This window comes from Calonectris borealis, chromosome Z (genome assembly GCF_964195595.1).
Source record: "Calonectris borealis chromosome Z, bCalBor7.hap1.2, whole genome shotgun sequence".
Lineage (NCBI taxonomy): Eukaryota > Metazoa > Chordata > Aves > Procellariiformes > Procellariidae > Calonectris > Calonectris borealis.
The window spans coordinates 54513725-54536457 of NC_134352.1; the positions used below are offsets into that span (position 1 = coordinate 54513725).

Genomic DNA, 22733 nt, shown 5'->3' on the forward strand with positions numbered 1-22733 from the left:
AGTGCCAAACAGGTATCAAACTGTTTTCTATAAAGTTATGATGGGTATATCTGACCATTTGAAATCTGATGGAGCCTATCAGTGTATCTTCCATAGTTCATTAAAAACACCACCAAATCTTCAGCGGCCTATACTGCTTACAGATGACTTTGCTCTGGAGACCTACATGTTAAAACCCCCATATCTCATTAACATTCCTAAAACATCTTGTTCTCATACAAAATCGACTATAAATTAGGGAGAAAATTACAGTTTAAATGTGATTTAAAGAAAGTTAAGTGGGTGACTGAGGAGAGCCGTAGCAGCAAAAGGGCTGTATGTCAGCCATAAATCACAGCCTTCTGAAAAAGAAACCTAAAATTGTATAAAGGGTGAGAAAAAGTAGATGAAAGGATTACCTAGGGAGGCTATTGTAGTAGGGAAGGAAGAGCTGGTCCATGAATAGCCTGAAAAGAAAGAGACATTTTAAAATTAACCTGAGCTAAAGTAGAAGGGATATTTTGAGTGTTTATAGATTCTACTTGAGATAAAAATGTCCTGTATAGTATCCTAGAAAGTAAAAAGACTACTTAGGTTGTAAACTTAAAGGCTAAGAAGTTAAGGTTTTGCAGCCTTACACAATCTCATTTCTGTCCTTTGTGCATGGACTAATTGAAGCAAGTCCTCTGGGAAAATATGTGATCCTGCATTTGATGTCTGTATCACGATTCTACACTTATCCAACTTTATTTAATTTTCAGTTGCTTGACGCTGAAACAGAATATAGCTTTAATGCAGTTTTATCAGAAATAGTGATTTGATTTGGTTTCTTCAGGAAAAATGGCATAATCAGCACGGCTGTGTGACTTCAGAATTGCCATGGGCCATCTTGCCAACACCCTCCCTATATGCTTCTGCTGTTACAATTGTTGGACTATATTTAGTAGCTAGCAGTGGGGAGCGCTTGCCATCCAACAGTGAGACTGGGTTTGTATGTTTCATAAGTGAGATCCAGAAGTGTTTGAGAGGCGCTTATCCTGGCTTATTGTGATCCAAGGCATTAGGAATGCTCTCACCTGTGTAAAATTTCCAGGAAAAAAAAACCAAAAAACCCACCCCCAAAAACCAGCATTTAGTGTTTAGCACTATTCTTCAAGGAAAGTTTGAAGGAAATAGCTTTGTTCTTGCCTTCATTTCTCTTGCTAAGGAATTGCCATGATAACTTACATTGCTTCTGCCATTGCTCAGTAGGCCTAAAATATAGACTACTTGGGCTTTTTTTGGCCAGGTGCTCTAATGTTCCTAAGCTATGCATAAGTGTTAAGGCAATTGAAAACTTTTAATAGTTTGGAACTCTGCTGCACTGAAGAGAAACCTCATGAAGCAAATACGAGTTATTCTCTTCTGACAATTTCAGTGGAGCTTGCTGCTTTTGCCCAGACAAGTTGCATGTGTCTCTCATGATGGAAAGTTTTAGATATTTTGCAATTGGTGCCATTTGATAGTAAATGCAAGCATTGCTTTTTTCCTTAGATATGATCCTGAATTGACTTGATTAAAAAAAAAGTCACGTTGAAGTAGTATTGTAGTGGTTTGCATTGTGTGTTGTAATTTGCCTTACTTCTTTAACTATGTTGACCTTTCTCAACCAAACTCATTTCAGAAATTAAATTTATATAACTAAGTTTCACCGCAAGTTTATGACATGGAGTCTATAAAGATCATAAACCTTTGTATAACTCTCAACTAATGAAAGAATGCCATGTTTGCCTCATGATGATACTTCTACTACACTATCCCTAGCTTACTTGCCAGTTCTGTAATTATTTTATTGGAAATATTCTACTTGAATATTTGAAATGAATTATAATAATTTATCTGCTGTATCCGAAGTACTGTGCTTTTTCTCTTCTGGCCTTAGAATCTAAAATAACAGTTACAGCCAGACCTTTCCAAATTTGCTCTGACCACAGTTTTTAATTAAAAAAAAAGTTTTGTCCTGTGAATCACTGACAAACTGTCTTAAAATGTAAATTCTCTGTGGGCTAGATTGGGCCTTTGTGGGTTAGTGGGTAGGGACTGGGCAACGTGAGCCTGTTCTGCTTCAAGAAGGCACTAGGGACATTGCCAGTAAAATGAATTGTAACAAAGTGCTGTGAAGCACAGTCTAGTGGAATTCTAGTGGAAATCAGACAGTAAATAAATGACAGCATTTTGATATTGGCCGTTCCCTCCAGGGGAGGGATACCTCTGTCTGTACGGTCTTTACCGCACCACAGAGACATAAGAAATGGGCATTTCATAGAGCTACTACACTGTGGGGATGGTCATATTTTCTGCTAGACAGGCTAAAAAGCTGAGAATTCAGTCTAGCTATATGAACTGTCAGGGTTGGTGCTCTTGAAAACATACTGTCTTTTTTAGTTTTTAAGAACAAAAACTTCTACTTTCATCAGTCTATGACTTTTCTGATTATACCTTTGATAAAGTATATAAGTATTATCCAGAATGAAACATAACTCCCAGAATGAAGCATAACTCCCAACGAACATGTGGTATTTTTTTTGGACACATTCTGAATCCTAGTGATTTCTTTTTGCTGTTTATTATATTGGAATGTAAGAGAGAGAGCAAAAAATCTTTGTAATTTTCTTTCCAGTATCACTCTTCCAGGAGTTTTGCTTAACTATTTACATATTGGTTTTGTTTTGATGTCCTTGTACTTTAATACTGTTGTTTTTCATCTCATTCTAAATGAGGCTTATTTTTGGTCGTAGTGATCACTCTATGCAACAGAAAACTTTCTCTTTCCTTTAGGGGACCTGATACCTTTACAGCGCACTGTGCCTCTATCACAGGGCAGATCCATAAATGAACAATCCATCGTTTTGTTTTGCTCTTTTGTTGTAGTATAACTGCTGTCTAAATTTACCAAGAGTGCAAAATGGATTTAATGTACTATTATTATTGCTGTTATTATTAACATCGTAAATGCTGATTAAACATGCCTAAGGATATTGTACTAGACATTACAGGAATGTATAAATTTGCAAAAAGCTTCTATTCTGTGCAATTTTAGGCCTATTATTTTAAGTGGATCTCATTCAGATTCTGTTTTCTATGCCCTAATTGGACTAGTTTAACACAGTGTTCTCAATAAAATATATTGAGTGGATACTTCTAAAAATGAATGTAGTGATAAGAAATGTATCATAGGTACCTAAATATATTACCTGTTAATTGTTTGGGCTATTGAAATTTAAATCATAATAATTTCTTCAGTGTTATCTGTGAAGAGATCCTGTAGGTGAAGATGCTTAAATTCTTAAAAGCTAAAGTAATAAATATTGTTAACCTTTAGGTTGTAATACTTCATAATTCTAAAGCCTTTGCAGGAAAACAAGCTAAGTGACTCTTAATTTCTTTTATGCTGTATGCACCGTGCAATCCTTTTGTTGCTGGTTCTTTTCAATGGGTCTTAAGTTCTCCTTACTAGAAGTGACCTCAAACTACTGCTTGTAGAGCTGGGAATGCAGCTATTCAGAATTTCCTAGGAGAAATTCCAAACACCCGTGAATAAAGGGCTTTACACAGAATAAGAGTTAATCTCAGTAGTAATCAAAATATCTGGTTGTATTGTGAAGTTCTTTACAAAATGATAGATATATCTGCTTCTTTTTCATTGTACTTTTGCACAGTGCTGTGATTGCTTTTTACTAATACAGCCAATACCGGTACTGTGTATGGATAAATATCTCAAATATGGCAAGAGACAGGATATTCTTAAGTCACTTGAGAAGTTTTCAGATCTCTACCATTGTTATCAGTATTTTGTTTATAACAAAAAAAGAAATGATGAAGAATCGCAGTCGCTTTGTCTTACTTGCAGAGGCAAATAAGAAGATGCTTACCGAACCAAAAACTGATCTGAAAAGTTCCATTGATTTTCGCAGTTGCTGAAGCAGCAGCATTGTGGCCTGTGAGGCTTTTCTGAGGATTCTTGTGTTTTATGCCTTTTGATTTTTGCTGGAAGGTCAAATTTTACCTCAGAAGTCCCAATCCTGCAAAGCATAGTTGCTTTATTGTTAATGCTGCTGCTTAAAGTTATTTGGGTATGCAAGCATTCTTAGCTTTTACCTCTTACTGTTGTCCAAATCTCTTTCCAACACTCAGATAATGATTTCATCTATGTAACTGCCTATGAGGCTAGATCTATAAAGGTATCATTTTCATTGACTTGTTCCCCATTTTAAAAAGGTTTAGTGACAGTCAGGCCTAGTGTTTGAGATTACTGCTTCCGTGTTTTTCTTAATATAGCACAGACATTTTAAAAACGCTAAATACTTTTCCGTGTTAGTCCCTACGACCATGATATTGCAATGTCTGAAGCATTTTTATTGAAAGAAAAAGGTGTTAAACTAATATTCACATAGGTATGAAAGAAGCTGTCTTCTGTGTATCAAAGATTGGCTGGCCATGTATGGGTAAACAAGTGTTTTTATGCAACATTATTGGTATCTTCTGATAGTTGCAGATATGGGAAACAGACCTGTTGAAAAATTCTGGACCATTTTCTTCTTTCAATGCTTCAGTTTTCTCATCTCTAAAGTGAGGATACAATTCAAATGGGGGTGCCTTTGCAATAGATGAGACCTGCAGATTTAAGTTGTTGCTTGAAAACAGTACAATGTATAATAAATTCTTTTAACAGGAGTTCTAGCAAGTGTCTGAGCTTTTGCCTTCTAAGATGTAACTTTTCCCAGAAAAGTTCCTGTAGTCTATCCGAGCCATGCTTAAATATAATAAAAGTAACTGGATATTATTTGGTATGCAAAAGGAATTTAAAAAAAAAACAAGAAAAGAGGAGGGTGCAAAGTCATTCCTAGCTCAACTTCTAGATGCTTTTGTTACCGTACATTTCAATCTTGCCTTAGAGTTAATAGCATTTTTCTCCTCTGCAGGAGCATGTTCGTTAACAGTTGTAATGTTTGAAGGCTCCACAAAGTCAATTAAGTGTATGCAAAACATGCCAGCACAGGGCTAATAAAAATAATTTCCCAAAATTTCAGTAAATATACTGAAGCTCTTTTACAGTGCATTTTAGAAAGTTTTAGAACAATCTGGTTGGGATTATATTCTTGATCCATATGCAAATGAGGTTCCCAATATAATATTAGCATACAGATAACAGCATGTAATGTGATCTTTTTGAGGTTGGTATGGGTGAGGCATGACTGATGTCCATGTTTTTTTGAAAGCTGGGAACTTACCTGTGTTCTTTTTCTAGCAATTTATTTGACTTTGCATGCATGATGTACTTGTTAATAACAAAATTCTCATCTGTTCCCTATCTGAAGCAACAAAGAACTATAATTTTACCAAGTCTCACATTTTGGTAGGTAGTAGTATGAGGTCAATGACAAAGCAGGTTGTGCATTTCCTTATTTAAATGTTCAATACTTAAAACTGTTCTAGGCCTTGCAACATCAGAGTAATGTCCCATGAGAGATGCTTGTGGACGAAGGGCACATGAATTGTTCAAAGATGTTACATGGGCAGTAAGTGTCATCTACAAAAACATGTATATGTGATATCCATGTAGCAGAAGATTGTAGAACTATGTGATAAGTTAAATTTACAGTGGGCCTTTGATCAGATACCTGTACAATTAGTCTTTTCCTTCAAGAAGTTACTCTAGTAATTAACCATGCCACTGAGCAGCCTCAAACAACTGACATTTCAGCTAACTGTGAAAGCATCACTAAAGTAGGCATATTTATGCTCATTATAGATTATTTGAATTGTTTGCCAGATATGTGTAAATATTTTTGATTGATATTAGAATGTGTTGCTGAGGGGAAAGACACAAGATTCAGGGAGTTATCTAATTACAGACAGAATGGAGTTATGTAGAGAATATTCAGCCTTCATATATTATTATATCATTTGATAGCAGAGGACTGTTTTGTTTTGTTTTGTCTTTTTCATTCTTTATTCCATAAGAAGTTCTGTTGTTTTCTGTTCCCTGGTATTCTGAGGCATTTCAATGGCAATTTCTGTAAGAGCTATAGGAGGATTTATGATGGCATTTTAGGCTTTTCCAAGGTGATGCCATATCCCCGACATCTGCTGTTTCTAGCAGAATTTCAAGAAAACTGAATATATTTTACCTTTCTTTATTGCCTCCCCTGCATATGCAAATATGTATATATAAGTATATGAAGTTTCTCATTCATTCTTCTAATTATTATTTAAGATACTATAATTATATAACAGAGTACATGGACAGAAATGAATAAATGCCCCTGTACCTTTCTAGCAGTGGGGAAATACTTTCCTTATAGATCGCGATAGATAGTTTTGGCATAATTTTTTAAATTTCTTATGCTAGTTAAGGTTACAGAAACTAAGTGCTAATAAGACTTCATAATGTGGTTACACACACAAGCAGACCCTTTTTATTTACAATTAATTGTACTTTCATCACAGTAATTATATTTTGCCTGGCTTATACATTAATTATGTTTTAATATCATGGACAAGACACAGAATTTAAAAAGTACATTTATTTCCTGGAGAATATACATGCATAAGAAAATGACCAAATATATTAAGAAAGCATAGATGTCTTGTAGCAGAGAACATAAAATATATATGCTTTTTCCGATGACAGTGTTATGATAACAATGTGATTATTCTCAGGAATGAGATTTTGATCTCTTACATTATTACTCAAGAGGCTAAATATGGAGCTGTGCCACCTCAGTTCTCTCTTGTGCTGTTTATCAGAGACTCAGTGAATATCTTCATTTTTCATATTCATCGGGATTCAGGTTATACATTAACTGTTCTCTTTTGAAGTGTTGTCTGAAAGGGTCTAGCTCATAATCTTTTGTATTAAAGTTTGACTCAATTTAAGGGCTGCAACTTTAGTACATACTGCAAAATGTGATAGAGCACAATGCTAAATTACTGCGGTAAAGATATCCTTTATACAAGAGCGCTTTTGGGTCTTTTTTGAATCAACAGTATTATACTAAACCTTGCAGTGATCAAAGCATTGTAAGTTATTTAAGAAGTGTACACTGGTTTTGTAGAGCTAGGGTATGTTTTTAGTAAGTTCAGTTTGAAAATTTGTTGTTGTTTTTGAGAAAAGGAACTGAATTGAAAATTTGCTCTAGATTAATGATATTTGATATATAACAAAGGAATCGAACATTGCTATTGAAATAATTTTCAAATATGTTTTTTATATTGTTTCATGGTTTTGAAAAATATCTGGCCTTGTACTCCTGGTGAAGGAGATCAAATGTTGTCAGCAATTACTCATACAAATACTGCACTAGATTCTACAGAATAATGAAATGAGAGCAGTAGAAATGAGTGATGGGAATACTTTCTTTTTTTTTTGATGAGCAAATAGATAATTTTTACTCAAAGTGGGAGATTAGAGGTTTTTTCCAGACTTCCACTTGTTTGCACAGTTTGTTCTCAGAATGATATTAATACAGAATATAAGCTACATTTCCTCATATTATAAAGAAGTCAGAATAAAATTTTACACTTTTTATTCTAATACTTAAGTATTAGGCTAGTTTCTTTTTATAATAGTTAATTTTTAAAAAATAAGATAGTAGTCTTAAAAATAAATGACTGCTATTGTTCACCAAAACTCTTAATTAAAAAGAAGTAAATCAGTTCTCAGCAATTTCCTGTGCTGGTATGCGTACAGTCTCTATTTAAAATATTAATCTAGGCAAGAGATCTGTCCCATTCTTAGATGTGGCATTTTCTGTTCTGCAAGGATTGTTTCTGAAGCCTTAAAAATAATGATTTGTAACAACTCAGATGACCAGAAATTGAAGATAAAAATTCAGACTGTAGTCTCTTAGGCAAAGTTCCACATGATTATAGTGAGATAAAAACATGTTAGTAGTCTCAGTATTTTTAAAATAGTATGGTAGATCTAGAATAAGTATATACATAGTAGTTGTTCAAGTGGAAAGGAATAGCTTAGTGTTTTCTTCATCCTGTGAGTAAGTTAGTAGAAAGGTTCAGGAGGTAGGTAGTAATGGTTTGTTCAGCTAGGTAAAACTAGGTTAAACTTTACATGTAGAACATAGATATGACAGAGTAATCGGTAGAAGATCTGGTAAATATTGAAACACCCATGTCTACTTATATTTCCAATTATCTAAATTGTGACATGCTATGAACAACCAGTGTTTCTGTAAAGCTGCTATATGTTCACAGACAGCAGGTGCTTTGGTGATGTAAAACAGTGCTGTATCAGTTAAACACATATAATTAATTTAAGTTTTTAGCAGTAACTGAGAAGAAATTTTACTCTACATTATCTTTACTGCTGACAGCTTTCACTGATTGTGCTAATATCCTGTAAAGTAAGCCATTACACATCTTGTAACCAAGATGGAAGATGACAACCACATTTTACCTTTTTTTCCATAACTTTGTATAAAATGAGTAGCTTATCTTGGTGATCAGCTTCCCAGGTCAAGCTTTAGAAACTTAAAAACGCAAGTGTGAAAATCAGGAAGAAAATGCCATATGACTATATACTAGCTATATGGAAAAAAAAAAATACACCATCTTTTTATCAAGAAGACAAATGCATTTTAACACATGTAGTAGATAGAAGTTTGAAGCATTATGAACTGGTCATAAATTGTTGTTTGTGCTATCTTTCCTGAAGAAGAGGAGGATGGGTTTAAAAAATGTTAAGAGCAATGCTTACCTGCATTGTTTTAGAAGTTCATTAACAACAAAGGATCGCCATTCATGTAAGATTCACATAAAAGTTTTATGGTCAAAACTCTGAAACTGATCTCAGTTCTGAGATCAGATGGGCCTGCATGGATGAACAAGGAATTTCTGGCAAAACTTGAACATAAGCAGGAAGTGTACAGAAAGTGGAAGCAAGGACAGGTAGCAGGAGGAATGCAGAGACACTATCTAAGCATGCAGAGACACAGTGTCCCGGTTTCGGCTGGGATAGGGTTAAATTTCTTCCTAGTGCTGTGTTTTGGATTTAGTATGAGGAGAATGTTGATAACACACTGATGTTTTCAGTTGTTGCTAAGTGCCCTCCTAGTCCAAGGACAGCTCCTGTGCCTACTGACTGAGCTAGGGACACAAGATGGGAGGGAACATAATCAGGACAGCCAGCCCAGCTGGCTAATGGGGTATTCCATACCATGTGACGTCATGCTCAGTATATGAAGGGTAGGCGTGATCCAGGAAGTGCCGATCGCTACTTGGTTATCGGTCAGCGCGGGTGGTGAGCAATTGCATTGTGCATCACTCATTTTGTATATTCTATCATTATTTATTATCATTATTTTCCCCTTTCTGTTCTATTAAACTGTCTTTATCTCAACCCACGAGTTTTTCTCACTCTTACCCTTCTGATTCTCTCCCCGTCCCACTGGGGTGGCAGGGGGAGTGAGTGAGCGGCTGCGTGGTATTTGGCTACCTGCCAGGTTAAACCACGACACACAGTTAGGAAAGCCAAAACGCAGCTGGAATTGAATCTGGTGAGGGATGTCAAGAGCAACAAGAAAGACTTCTGCAAGTACACAGGGGACAAAAGAAAGACTAGGAGAAATGTGGGTGTGCTGCTGAATGGGGAAGTGGCCCTGGTGACACAGAGCATAGAAAAGGCTGAGGTACTGAATGCCACCTTCACCTCAGTCTTTGCTAGTAAGACCAGCCTTCTGGAATTCCAGGCCCCAGAAATCAGGTGGAAAGTCTGGAGTAAGGAAGACTTACCCTTGATGGAAGAGGATCAGAGTAGAGAATCGTTAAACAAACTGTACATACATAAGTCCATGGCCCTGTTTTACCCACAGGTGCTGAGGGAGCTGGCTGATGTCATTGGTAGGCTACTCCTAATAGTTTCTGAACGATCATGGTGACTGAGAAAGGTGCCTGAAGACTGGAGGAATGCAAATGTCACTCCTATCCTCAGAAAGCGAAGGAAGGAGGACAGAGGGAACTATAGGCCACTCAGACCTCACCTCGATCCCTGGGAAGGTGATGGAGCAACTAATCCAGGGAACCATTTCCAGGCATGTGAACAACAAAAAGGTGACCAGAAGTAGTTAGCATGGATTCACCATCAAGGGGGAGTCATGCTTGGCCAACCTGATAACTTTCTTCCATGAAATGACAGGCTTGGCAGATGCGGGGAGAGCAGTGGATATTGTCTGCCTTGACTACGGGAAGGCTTTTGACACTGTCTCCGAAAAGATCCTCGTAGAGAAGCTGAAGAAGTATGGGCTGGATGAGGAGACAATGAGGTGGCTTGAAACCTGGCTAAATGGCTGTGGTCAGAGGGTAATAATTAGTGGCATAAAGTCCAGTTGGAGGCCAGTGACTAGCGGTGTACCTCAGGCTCAATAGAGGGTCCAGTCCTGTTTAACATCTTCATTAATGATCTGGATGTTGGGGCAGAGTGTGCCCTCAGCAAGTTTGCTGATGGTACAAGACTGGGAAGAGCAGCTGATATGCCAGAGGGACTTCAACACGTGGGAGAAAAGGGCCAACAACAGACTTATGTAGTTCAAAAAAGGGAATTGAGGGGTCTGGTACCTGCGGAAAAATAACCCCATGTACCATTACATGCTGGAGGCTGACCGACTCTAAAACAGCTTTTCGAGAAGGCTTTGGTGGACCCAGTGGACACCAAGCTGAACATAGCCAGCAGTGTGCCCTTGCTGCAAGAAAGGCTACAGTATCTTGAGTTGCATTAGGAGGAGTTCTGGAGCAGGTCAAGGGAGGTGATCCTTCCCCATCTATTCAGCGCTGGTGAGGCCATACTTGGAGTACTCTGTTCTGTTCTGGGCTCTCCAGCATGAGAGAGACATGGACATACTGGAGAGACCCCAGCAAAGGGCCACTAAGATGGTGAAGGGGCTGGAGCATCTCTCATACGAGAAAAGGCTGAGAGAGCTGGGACTGTTTAGCTTGGAGAAGAGAAGGCTCAGGAGGATCTTACCAATATGTATAAATATCTGAAGGGAGGGTTGCAAAGGCGACAGCGCCAGGCTCTTTTCAGTGGTGCCCAATGACAGGACCAGAGGCAATGGGCACAACCTGAAACACATTTGTTAGCCATTAGTTGGTGGCATATTTCTTCCCACTTTTGGAATCACAGATGAATAAGGAAGCCAATTTTTTTCATTTTAAATAATGAAATAATGTATTTCTTATTTTCTTTAGAAATCTGATTGCATTCCGTTGCATTAATTCTGAAGGAGCAACTTTATACTGTGCTCTTTTTCATTAAAAAGCAACTGTTTCATCTCTATCAGCTGTTTAAAGAGTTTTCATTTTTATAAGAAGCTTTAGAAATCACATTAAAGTATTTTGTTGTTTTATAGTAATTTGATTAGTTTCTTATGTTCCTTTTCAGTGCTATTTATCTTATATTTTCTGGTGGTTCATTAAAATATTCACACTTCTACACAGTTCATGACAAGCATGTATATGGCATTTTCTGTCAGCTCTTCACAATCAGCTTGAATTATTAACTATTGCTTCAGCATATATGAAATAAATTTCCCTGTTCTTTGTTCTGTGGTCCAACACGTAAGAAATTGGGAGAGATTATCTCTGATTAAAATGTTTTTTTAAAATACTTACAGTCTTCTTTCAAGTGCTTCAGTTACTTGACAATCTGGTTTCTAGTTTGCAACCAATGGCATCTTTGTTTTGGATTAACTTGGGAACCAAAATATTTGTCATCTAGCTGGGATTTGAAAGTAATTTGTAGCCTCTTCATCTTGTCATGCATTTCATTTTGTAGTTATACGTGGGATTGCTTTCAAGTATGTTGGTTGATATGATGTCGTGGGTCATGGAAATATGCAAGAAAAGTATTATGTACTCAAAAGCGCTAGCTGTTGGCATAGAGTCTTTACTCAGAGAAGAGTTTTCAGAAATGGGGTTACATTTATCATTTGGTTTGGAAAGGAGTGTAACTGTTCCTGAAAGTTGATTTGTGATGTGAACAAATGATAATAGCTTTGGGAATAGAAATAATATATTATAATCAAGGTAGTTTCTTTACTTCCTTAGCTCTTTTTGCAGTAGAGAACTCACAGATGTTTAATGCTGCCACATCATATATAATATTGCTTTCAATTTTGATTAAATCTTTGCTTTCATTTGCTTTTTGTAGAAGCCCTTTGTATATACAAAGACCTTACGAACAGAATTTTTCTTTTTGTTCCTTTGAATCAGCAGTGCTTTCGCTGAAGTGTCCATCCTCACAATTCACTCACGCAGTCTGACTATCAGTAACAAAGTCCAATTGTGTTAATGAAATGCATCATTATAGATAATTTAGCTGCAGTTTATTTTTTTCTCTCGTGGAAGAAAGGAGAAGATGTAAGCGGTATTTGCATTACAGTGCAGTTGTATACTTGTATTGATGTGATCTTGTGTGATACTAGAAAGCGGACTCCATAAGGGTCTTCATTTCTAGCAAAGCTAACTTACTGCTAGGCTGGTCATTTATGTTCTGATATCTGCCTTGTCATATTCAGCTAAATGGGATCTAGAGCCTGTCATTTCCAAAATGTTAGTTCACTTAATTTACTTTTTTTGTATAAAAGAATATTCTCTTCTACCTTGAGTTATTTCTTTGAGCTTTCATGGAAAAACTCTTGGCTTCAGTAAACACCAATTCAAAAATTACATTTTACAATGGTAGTTTTTTTAAATTTCTGAAGAGTGCACAGTTTTGGTTTGATTGGTTGGTTTTGTTTGTTTTTTGTCTGTTCCCCCCGCATCCTCCCGTGAAGCTTTATTGGACTTCATAATGGAGGTTGACAATTGACCCTGGCCAGCAGCTAAGCATCAAACAGACACTCTCTCACTCCTCTACCCCACCAGTCATCTGGGAGAGAGAATAGGAAGAATGAAAGTGAGAAAACTTGTGTGTCAAGATAAAGACAGTTTAGTAAGTGAAGGGAATAGGAAGAAAAAAACAAAACAAGCAATGCAAAGGGAATCACTCACCACCTTCCACAAGTATACTGATGCCCAGCCAGTCTTTGAGCAATGGCTACTTGCCCCCCAAAAACCCTCCCCTCAATTTTTATTGCTGAGTATGACATTCTATGGCATGGAGTATCCCTTCAGTCAGTTGGGGTCAGCTGCCCCTACTGAGTTGCAGCTTCTTGGCCATCCTGGCCTACTTGCTGCAGGGCAGAGTGGGGAAAAGAGAAAGTCATGCCACTGCAAGTGTGGCTTGGCAACAGCCAAACCACAAGTGTGTTATCAACACTGTTTTAGTCACAGGTCCAAATCACAGCACTATATGGTCTGCTGTGAAGAAAATTAACTCTGTCTCTCCATCCCAGGTACACCCAGTACAATAATGAATGAACCTAACCTTGAATTGAGACATTATTTTTGTAGAGCAGGAGATCTCAAATTTAGAACAATGGGGAGCTGACAAAAGTTTTGCTGTGATTCAGACACATATTCTTAATTCTACTAGGACTTCTGTCTTGCATTGGTATATCTGAGCTTGTTTGACTTAAAAGGCGCACTTTCATCTTTGCTGCTGCTTGTCAATATTCCTTCAGAAACCAAACCAGGAAATGCTGGCTTAATTCTCCTCGAACTACACAATTGATTTTCACAGATATGCCATTATTCTTGTGATTGTCCCTGCAGTCAGCAGGTCAAGAGAATAAAGACATTCTTGTAGGAGAAAGACAAAATGGGCCAATTTGGCCATCCAAGCAACAGCTATTTTATCATTGACATGTTTTGGGGTAAATTTTACTCTAACTGCAAAACATAACATGGTTCTTCTGGTTTGTCAATGATTAAAAAAAAAAAGGAACTTCCCAGCAGGTGGGAGCATAGTTTAGTAAAAGAAACATACATTCTGACATAGTTTGGTAAAAGAAACATTGCCACTGAGATTCAGGACAGTTATTCAAAACTTGGACTAGTTGATAATCCTGAGGACACCTAGGAGCAAAGGGTCAGAAAGGAGGCAATTTATGTATGTGACAATATTTATAAATGTGCTGTTTTGCAAATGTTTTCTGTTGGTGTTGCAAATGTAGACTTCTATGTATGCTTGTAGAGCTGACAGTCTTGAAGATGGGGAAACCTCTAGGAGGAAGAGAATTCATCCCTACACTTTGTTTTTTTCAGTCCAACCTTTGCCTCCCAGGTAATAGAATTTTAGCATGGCACTTCCAGGTGTATTTTTGCTTGAAAAGGACAAACAAAAAAAAAGTGTTCACAAATGTAGTGAACCAACATAACCACTAGTATGAACAACAAAGAAATGACTAAGCAAACTTGTAGCCACATGCTACTTTATCCATGTAAATGTCAGCTGTAGTTTAGATAAATTAGAAGAGATTATGAACTGTGTAGGCTAAACAAGTATCTGAAATGTTAGCTGTGATATCCAGACCTATTATAGAAGCCTTTATTGTAACAGAAGACTTGAGGGTTTGGAAAAATTTGGCATTAAAAAAAAAGAAGATTCAGGCAGTCAGCTAACAGGTTTTGTGTCTTCTAACAAAATTATCTAATCTAATCCATAAAGAAAAAGGCCCCAAAAGCTTCTCTGACTTTTGTGTCAGAAGACATAGAAACTCTGAAAAAGTTTCACTGACAATATTTGTAAGCGTGTTTTATCTCAGTACTGTAAATAATGAAATAAAATACTTCATTTTATGGAGGCTTTCAGAAGTATAACAGGTTATTCCAGAGTTGTTGCTTTTTTAAGTCATCATTAGGGATAATTTTTGCACAAATATCATAGTCCACACAGAGTGGACTATTTCTGTCATATCAAAAGAAATTTGGCTTAATTGTTACAGGTAAGTTTTTGACAAACATATTTCCAAAGCACATAATTTTAAAGAGGAACAAAATGAAAGCTAGATTAGATAAATAATGTTTCATCTGCTTTTGTTGTGCACAATAACAAGTGAAGAGTAACGTAACATTAATTCTGGTTCTGTGGGTCATAGAGGGATTGGACCCAGTCCTCAGATTTCTTGGAGGATTTTGCTGCAAGCGATTAAGCAACATAGAACTAAACCTCTAGAGAGAGCACAATCCTCAGAGGTTTTAGATTAATTAAGCTCGTTAGAACAGAGTTGTTGGGATAGTGTTTTCCTACACTAACAAAGTGTAGCTGCTTGCTTAGCTGCTGGAGGAGGTGACCATTAAGAACACAATTTAAATGGCTGTTTTGCTGACAAATCAAATCCTGTGCAATCTGAGAAGAATTAAAGTTCCAAACCATAAAAAATTGCTGTCTACACAGACTTCAAAGCAAAAAGAGCTGATGCTTTTCCTGCCTGCCACTCATGTATACGAAGTCATCAGATGAAACTGCAATTTCATGAAAATGTTTCTTGCACTAAAAGGTCTTGCTCTTTGCATGGTTATGCTTATTTGAAATATTTAAACATAATACATTTTGAAAGTTACTCTCAGTATTTTTTAAATCATTGATGACATCTACAAATATTGGCTGATAATCTAGAGAACACTTTTACCCTTCTATTCCAAACAAAACCCAAATTATTCCTGGGTCTCAGAGACAAATAGGTGTTCTCCTATTCAGAAATTGGGGTCTGCAGGTATTCTTCTTTCCTCTCTCCAGTCTCATACATATCTTTTATGCTGTAATCAGAGTATTTTTATGTGTATCTTTGATTCTGTATGATACCCTGTATGATATTCCTTTTCTGAAAATCAAATGTGAACTATTTCACATGTCTTCAAGATATTTAATTATAAATTTTAATGGCGAACTATTCTTAAGAAGCAATATTTAAGTTTTGATGAAAAAGTCTTTTCTCCACTTTCTTGTTCTCTACTATTTGTGTCAGGAGCAGAACATTGGTAAAAAGGCATGAAAAAAAAGCTAGGTATTTATAACATCACTGAATGTAGTCCAGGGCTAGGTGAATTTATTTTAATTGATGAAACAATTTCTGTTTCATCCAAAGTACAAACATCATCAAAATCAGCACATATTTCTGCATATTTCTTTGCAACAGAATGGTTGACCGAATTTGAAATAGCAAAGGAAAAGCTTTTGGGTGCTGGCCAGTTTACAGTTTGAAAGGTGGTGTTAAGTCAAAGACCACCATTAAGGGAGAGGGAGTGATTACAAGGAAACCATTATTTGTGTAAAGGAAAGAGGCCTGCTTGTTTTCTGGGAGAAACCTAGTCCTGTAATGGGAGTTACAGAAAAAAAGCTGTTGTGAGAACATTGACTAGGAGACTGGGGAGTGCACTAATTCAGCTATTGGTAGACTTTATTTGGGGATCAGAGTTATCTTGAGTGTATGAGGTTAGATAATTTTTCTTTTTTTAAAGTAATAAAGGATACCATAGTATAAGCTCTAATTTACCCATAATTTTGTAAACTTTTGGTCAAAAGACCCTACCTCTATTCCTTTTACAGCATTTGTAAATTACCGTGTTATTTATAAAACTAGATAAATACATTTTAAGTTGTAAAAATATAGTTGAATTCAAAGCCTCATCTTTTTACTTCTAGACTGACCTAGAGTCGGTAAGGAAAGTACGCTGAACTGTGGGGGTCACTGAGACTCGAGCTGTCAGTTTCTGATGTAGATCTGAGGCTTTAGTATAAACTGCAGAATCTGAGCTCCATCCTGCCTACAGGAAAAGGAGACATGACCCCAGGATTGCTTTCTTGGGGTTTGGGGGATTCTGGAGCTATAATAATATAAAATGTTTGGAATTCCAGATGTTCTGCACAGCACACTTAGCAGTAGCTTGATCCTCCGTACAATTTCAACAGCACATTTGATAAGCTGTTTTAAAGTCAGAAACAGCAAACTATAATTTATAGATTTCATGTATAAACATGGAGGTCACTGCAAACCATCTACAGATTACAAAGTCTGTTGACTTTTGGTTGAATTGAGTCTTTGTGGAGAAGAGCAACACATTATCAAACCTACTTTTTAAATTGCTTTGTAACTGATGAACGTCAGTTTTCTGGTGTTCCCTGAAGAAAAAAAAAACTAAAAAAATTCTGAAACAAAGTAACCCCTGGATTTTTATAAATTTTAAATGATCCAGGACATTCCTTGTATTTATAAATACTGTTGAAGAATGGGAATATTTTCCTTGTACTGGTGGGTATTTTTGTTTGTTTGTTTGGTTGGTTGGTTTTTTTGACATTTCAGAAATGAAATACAAAGACTAAATCAGTAATTTTAGAAGTTTTTGAGAAAACGTCCTAGTATGAAGAACCTTAATCTACTTGGAGCAAGACATTCATTTGGTGTGTAGGTGAATCCACTTCAGGTTTGTGCTTCATTTGATTCAGGCCAGGAGCATGAAACTCAATCTTTTATATCTCAAAAGAAATGAAATTAAGCTAATTTCAAAAAACTAAGTTAACTTAAAAAAAAAAAAATTGTTGTTAAAAACCAACAAAGAATTTAGGATGTGCCTAAAGTCTCTCTGTTTTGGTATGCTACTCATGGTAATAACTGTTAAAACTTTTTGGATTGGGTGAAAGGAATGGAAAGGGAAATCCTGGAGTGTGTTTGCATAGTGTAAAGGTAGTTTGTTCTTTAAGGGACCTGAACTGAAATAGTTCCATAGTATGTTTTGAGTCAAACTAGGACTAGACAACTATATGGGATTAGCAGTTTAAAGGAGATAGAGATTCTTGTCTGTCTTCAACAAACCCTCTCCTTTAATGTGCAGTAGTCTGTATAGCAACATAAAATCTGCAATTTAGTATTAGTCCTGCATGAGTTTTAATCATCAATCAAGAATGCCACAGCCACAAAACTCATCTCTGATGTTAGATCCAGATTCTGCTGCCCACAATATCTTTTGTACCTAGGTTGGGAGTTATGGGAAATTTGCCATGTTTTAATTTGGAAATGCATTTTCATTAAGTGCCCTTTTAATTTATGTAGTTGTAGTAGTTGCTGTGAGCTTTTTGCAGAATCAATACTTTAAAGATATGAGGGGGTAGATGTAAACTTCTTCAGTAAGTGTATTTTTTTAGCTGTAGTCATCTGATAAAAAATGTATTCTGAAGGAATGAAGTTTACAAAGATGATGGGATATGATACAACCTTGCTTTAATGGTTGGGAGGAGGAAACAGGAGAAAAAATGTATAGCTTGTGACCCAGTGAATTTGGGGACAACATTCTATATAAATTACACCCTCTCAGATTACATGAAAATATAAGACAGTGAACTATAGCAGTGGGCAGTAAACCCTTGGAATAAGCTGATTTATTTTAAGCCGTGTATTTAAGAGGCAAGATGTGATACATTTGTTTGTAAATTATTTCCTTCTTTTACCTATCTTAATAGCTTAATGAGTGTTGTGTTAATTTAGTTTGAGTTCTACTTTTTAGATGAGTTTGCCAACAGAAGTTGACATAAAAGCTTTTGTGAGCAGGCTTGATTGGTTCTGTTTCTATAGCAACATGGCTGAATAGAAGAATGATTTCCTTTAGGAACCTTTCCTAAAAGCTGTTTTGTACCCTATAACAATATCTCTAGATTGCTATCCCTTGTCAGAGGTGAACAGAGATCACATCAAGGGTCAACTTTGTTCCTTGTGTTTATAGATTATCCTCTGCAATCAAAAGACTGCATTGCTCTTCTTTTTCTTTGTGGTGCTGAACCAATTCCATTCTCCACTATACACTGATGATAGGAAACTCAGCAAGACCATTATTTTTTTGAAACATAACAAATAAACTAGGACTAGACCAACTGTTGTACTGTATTAAAAGTGTCTCCGGCAGCTACTTTGAGTTTCTGACTTTTCTCTTCAGCTACATATCCATTTGTAAATAATTTACTTTATGCATGTTATTGTCTGGGAAAGCCTGAAATATTAAATAGCAAGCAGTTCAGGTTAGTGCTCTGATTAAGAGAGAGATCTTATTTAGTATTCTTGATCTTGGTAAACCCTGAGGCTTAGTACACAAATACCCTTTGTTAAAAGGTGAATGTCAGCTCCATTACTAGTGCAGTTTTGAACAGAAAAGACGTATCAAGTTATCTAAGTGCCATGTTGGGTAAGTTTCTAGTCAAAGACAGTCAAATAGTTTTTACATAATATTATACAAAAACACAGTAGTAAAGCTTGCTAATTGTAATTAATAATGATGAATATGCATGTAATTTCTCATGTTTCCTATCCATGTAGGTTTTAAATAAAGATGATGAAAGACTTGTTTTTGACCTCTAACTTACATAAAGGATAATGCCTGTTAATAAATAGTGTGTGTTTGTGAAACAAAGTATCTTTCTATCTTTCTCGAACTCTAATTTTAATAAATGTTTTCTGAGAGAGAATTTTATTCTTATAGTAAAAGTGGCTTAAAAATTTCCTTCCTCTGCGTAATGATAGGAATGCCTGGGTAATTTTCAGTCAGATTTCTTAAATGAAGCTAGTAAAATTGCTCTTTTGTCCATATCCTCCTCTACTCCACATCGGTAACTTTTGGGCCTGTTAGCCATTTTTATTGTTAGTGGTGCAAATCTTAAAAGTATTTAGGTTCTGTGTCAGTAGAGGAGAGAGACCAATGTCTGTGCCCTGCAGGGGAAAATGCAGATATTCTGTTACACATCAGAGAAAGAAGGAAACTTTTTACTAATGAGAGGCACGGGAATTTTGGCTTTATGATTTCTCTTCCTTTCAGAACTACTGGCTTATTTGCTTGGGGAGAATATAGGGCTGTTTCTTTTGGCTAACTGTGTCTATTTTTATTGTTTAAGTAACTTTTATTTGAAAACTGATATACTTAACTAAGAGATTTTTAATTATTTAATTGAGAAATTTAATTGAGAAATTTAACATTTTTGAAAGCTGTTAAGAGATTATTTTTTAAAGTCTTTTTTAGGGATATTTTCTAAAAATCATAGTGGTAAACAGGAAGAAGTCTTGATACTTCAAGGAATAGAAGACTTAAATGCTTATGCTAGCTATGCTTTGGGGATTTCATGGCGAAATTCCTTTGTTCAGGAATAGGCCTAGGGCAAGCTGTGAAGTGTATTAAAAAGGCTAATAAATGACAACTGTGGTCCTTGTGGTGGTAGCACTGTCTCTGTACAGATAATTAGAAGAAAATCTAGAAGGAACCAATGATAATTTTAGTGGAACTAATTGTTACCAAGATACTCAAGGAGATCTAGAACCTGTCAAAAAGAAATACAGGCGAGAGGTAGTGGTCAACACATATAAAAGGAAGATCTGATTAAACAGGCAGTCAGACCAAACTAAATGATTCTGTATAATCTTAAACATAAATAATTCTTCCTCCCTGCTTTCTTCCCTTCCTCCCTCCTGCCCTCACAGGGCCTTTTACATTTGGGAAGACATCATTGCAGGCTTCTGTCTACCTGCGCCGAGGCTTTTTTTTTTCCCCTTGTATTTTGTCAGGGTATCTTTTACTTTTGCATGTTGTCCTTGCACCTGTGTTATTTTAAGCAGCATGAGTATATTTTACTGTAGTTAATAATGTGATTTTTAATAGTGGGATACCCTACCAGATACTGGAAAGATCTGAATAGGTGCCTTTGCAATGCCTGTTTATTTTAAAAAGCAGTTGTCATAAAGACAAACATTTGTTGTAGACATCCTGAAACCGTAGAAAATTTGTATTATTAGATATCTCCATTTTACTCACCATAGGGCAAATGAATGTTGCAGTACATTCCCATCTTTTTTTATCCTGTCATATCTATAGCATCAATTAAAAATGTATACTTTCACTGGAAAATTTTATGGTAGTGTGCTTAAATGGAATATGGATATACTTATGCAGAAAGAATAGAATCTGCACACTTTTTAGTCAGATCATTATACAAATAACATTACAGCAATAAACACCTACTGCGTGGCAGAAAGACATATGCTTATCATATTCAATTGAGCAATATTGAAGTGCAGAATACAATTAAATTTGTTGACATTCTCACCATAAAGCTGTCATTGCAGCACTGATGGGGGTGATAGTTCTACAAGTGCATGTCAAATCTGTGCTTATCTGTTTTGACATCTGTTGATGGAAGCCCTCTTTTTCTATTTGAGCTGGACAATAACCTTGATACTCCTCGTGAACAGTAAAGGCCCACAACTGTTGTTTTAAGAAGGATGTCTTAGCTTGTGACTTACACCTGTCATAACAAATTAGCACATTACAACTGATAATAAAACAAACATTGGCATATTTGAAATAGATCCTCTTACAATATTAAATCTTCAGTTGTTCTGCTCACTGACTACACCTTTCTATCTGGTTGAATTTCATAAATGTAGAAGAACAAATCTGTTAGTATTTATTTGGTGATAATTATATTGTTCCCTTCTCACCCATCTTCTTTCCTATTTCTGCCATCTCCTTCCCCAGAATAATCCTTCAGTAAAAGCACTTTTCCGTTAAGTAGAAGTTTGCTTATAAAGTAGTGATGGGAACATAATGTTTTGAAACATAACAAGCTTCCTTTCTTTTCTTTGGAACAGACAGACAAACTCCTTTAGGAGCAAAGTGTGGCACCAGCCTGAGGTCTAAACCAGAAATACTTACTTTTGCTCCATTGTTGACAATATTACATAACTTGCCAACAGCAAAAATACATTTAGAAGTATATTAATATGATAACATCTCATTTTTCAGTTGAAATAACTACAAGTTTCTAAGCCCAAACGGCACACCTAGTGTGCAACCAGGAAGTTATTACTTTGGTTTTATGCTAGTATTATATTGTACATTTATTGTAATGTCATGACAAAAAAGTCAGTATAAATTAATGCATTTATATGGTAATACTTTGATGATTTGGGCTAAGTGACTTGCATTTTTTTTTTTTTGCTGACATCAGTTGGCAAGCTATTTCTTTGAAATAGATTAGCGTATAGAAAAAAATAGGACTGGAGCATTTAGTAAAACAGATTCTTCCTTTTCCTTTCAGCAATGAGGTGGACCACATGAAGTAGGCTGTGGATTGAATACAATTGGTAAAATTAAGGCCTGTGGCAAATGGAAAACTATTTCTGTAGCATCCATCAGATCAAATAGTGTTTTTACAGGCACCATAATCCAAAAAATTGTCCTTTCAGGGCAACCTCAAGTTCATTTACAATCTCCAAATATAATTACTCATTTAGAACATAGTAGTACTTTCTAAATGGTAGTGTAATTCTTCCCTAATTTGTGGTTGCTTTGTTTGTTTGATTATAGTGATTATGATGTTCATTAGTAGCAACTGGTTAGGTGCTGCGGTTCATATCATGAAACAAACTGCAGGGTAAATGTGCAGAGACAAAATTTTAATCTTGAAAAATCTCTTTAGTGTCAGCAGATATTCTTTTAACAAAAACGTTTTTGTCATTTTAGTTGCAGCTTGATGTTGTCACAGAATTATGGTTGTATTTCCATTCAATACAGAGTCTTTATTAAAGTACACTTACTCTGCAGTTGTAGAAAAATGTAGTGTAAAATAAATACAGTGATTTGGTTAGCACTTTTTAATTTTAAAAAAGTGAGTTATGCCATGTTTTCCAGTAGTATTCCAAATGCCTGTTTACAAGACGCCTGTTATCAAATGACTTAACACTTTGAAAAAGAAATGTGAAGTTAATGATTGCAGAAGAATAGTTTTGTTATCTGTTCAAAAATTTATAATCCTTAAAATTTTGTAGGTGGTCCTATAAAATTAA

The 22733-nt window shown here is 35.9% G+C and overlaps 1 protein-coding gene across 1 annotated transcript in view; it reads left to right on the top strand.

Moving 5' to 3' along the window:
- The window catches only part of PTPRD (protein tyrosine phosphatase receptor type D), a 1348716-nt gene that overhangs the window by 973292 nt on the left and 352691 nt on the right, over positions 1 to 22733 (top strand). The window lies entirely within an intron of this gene.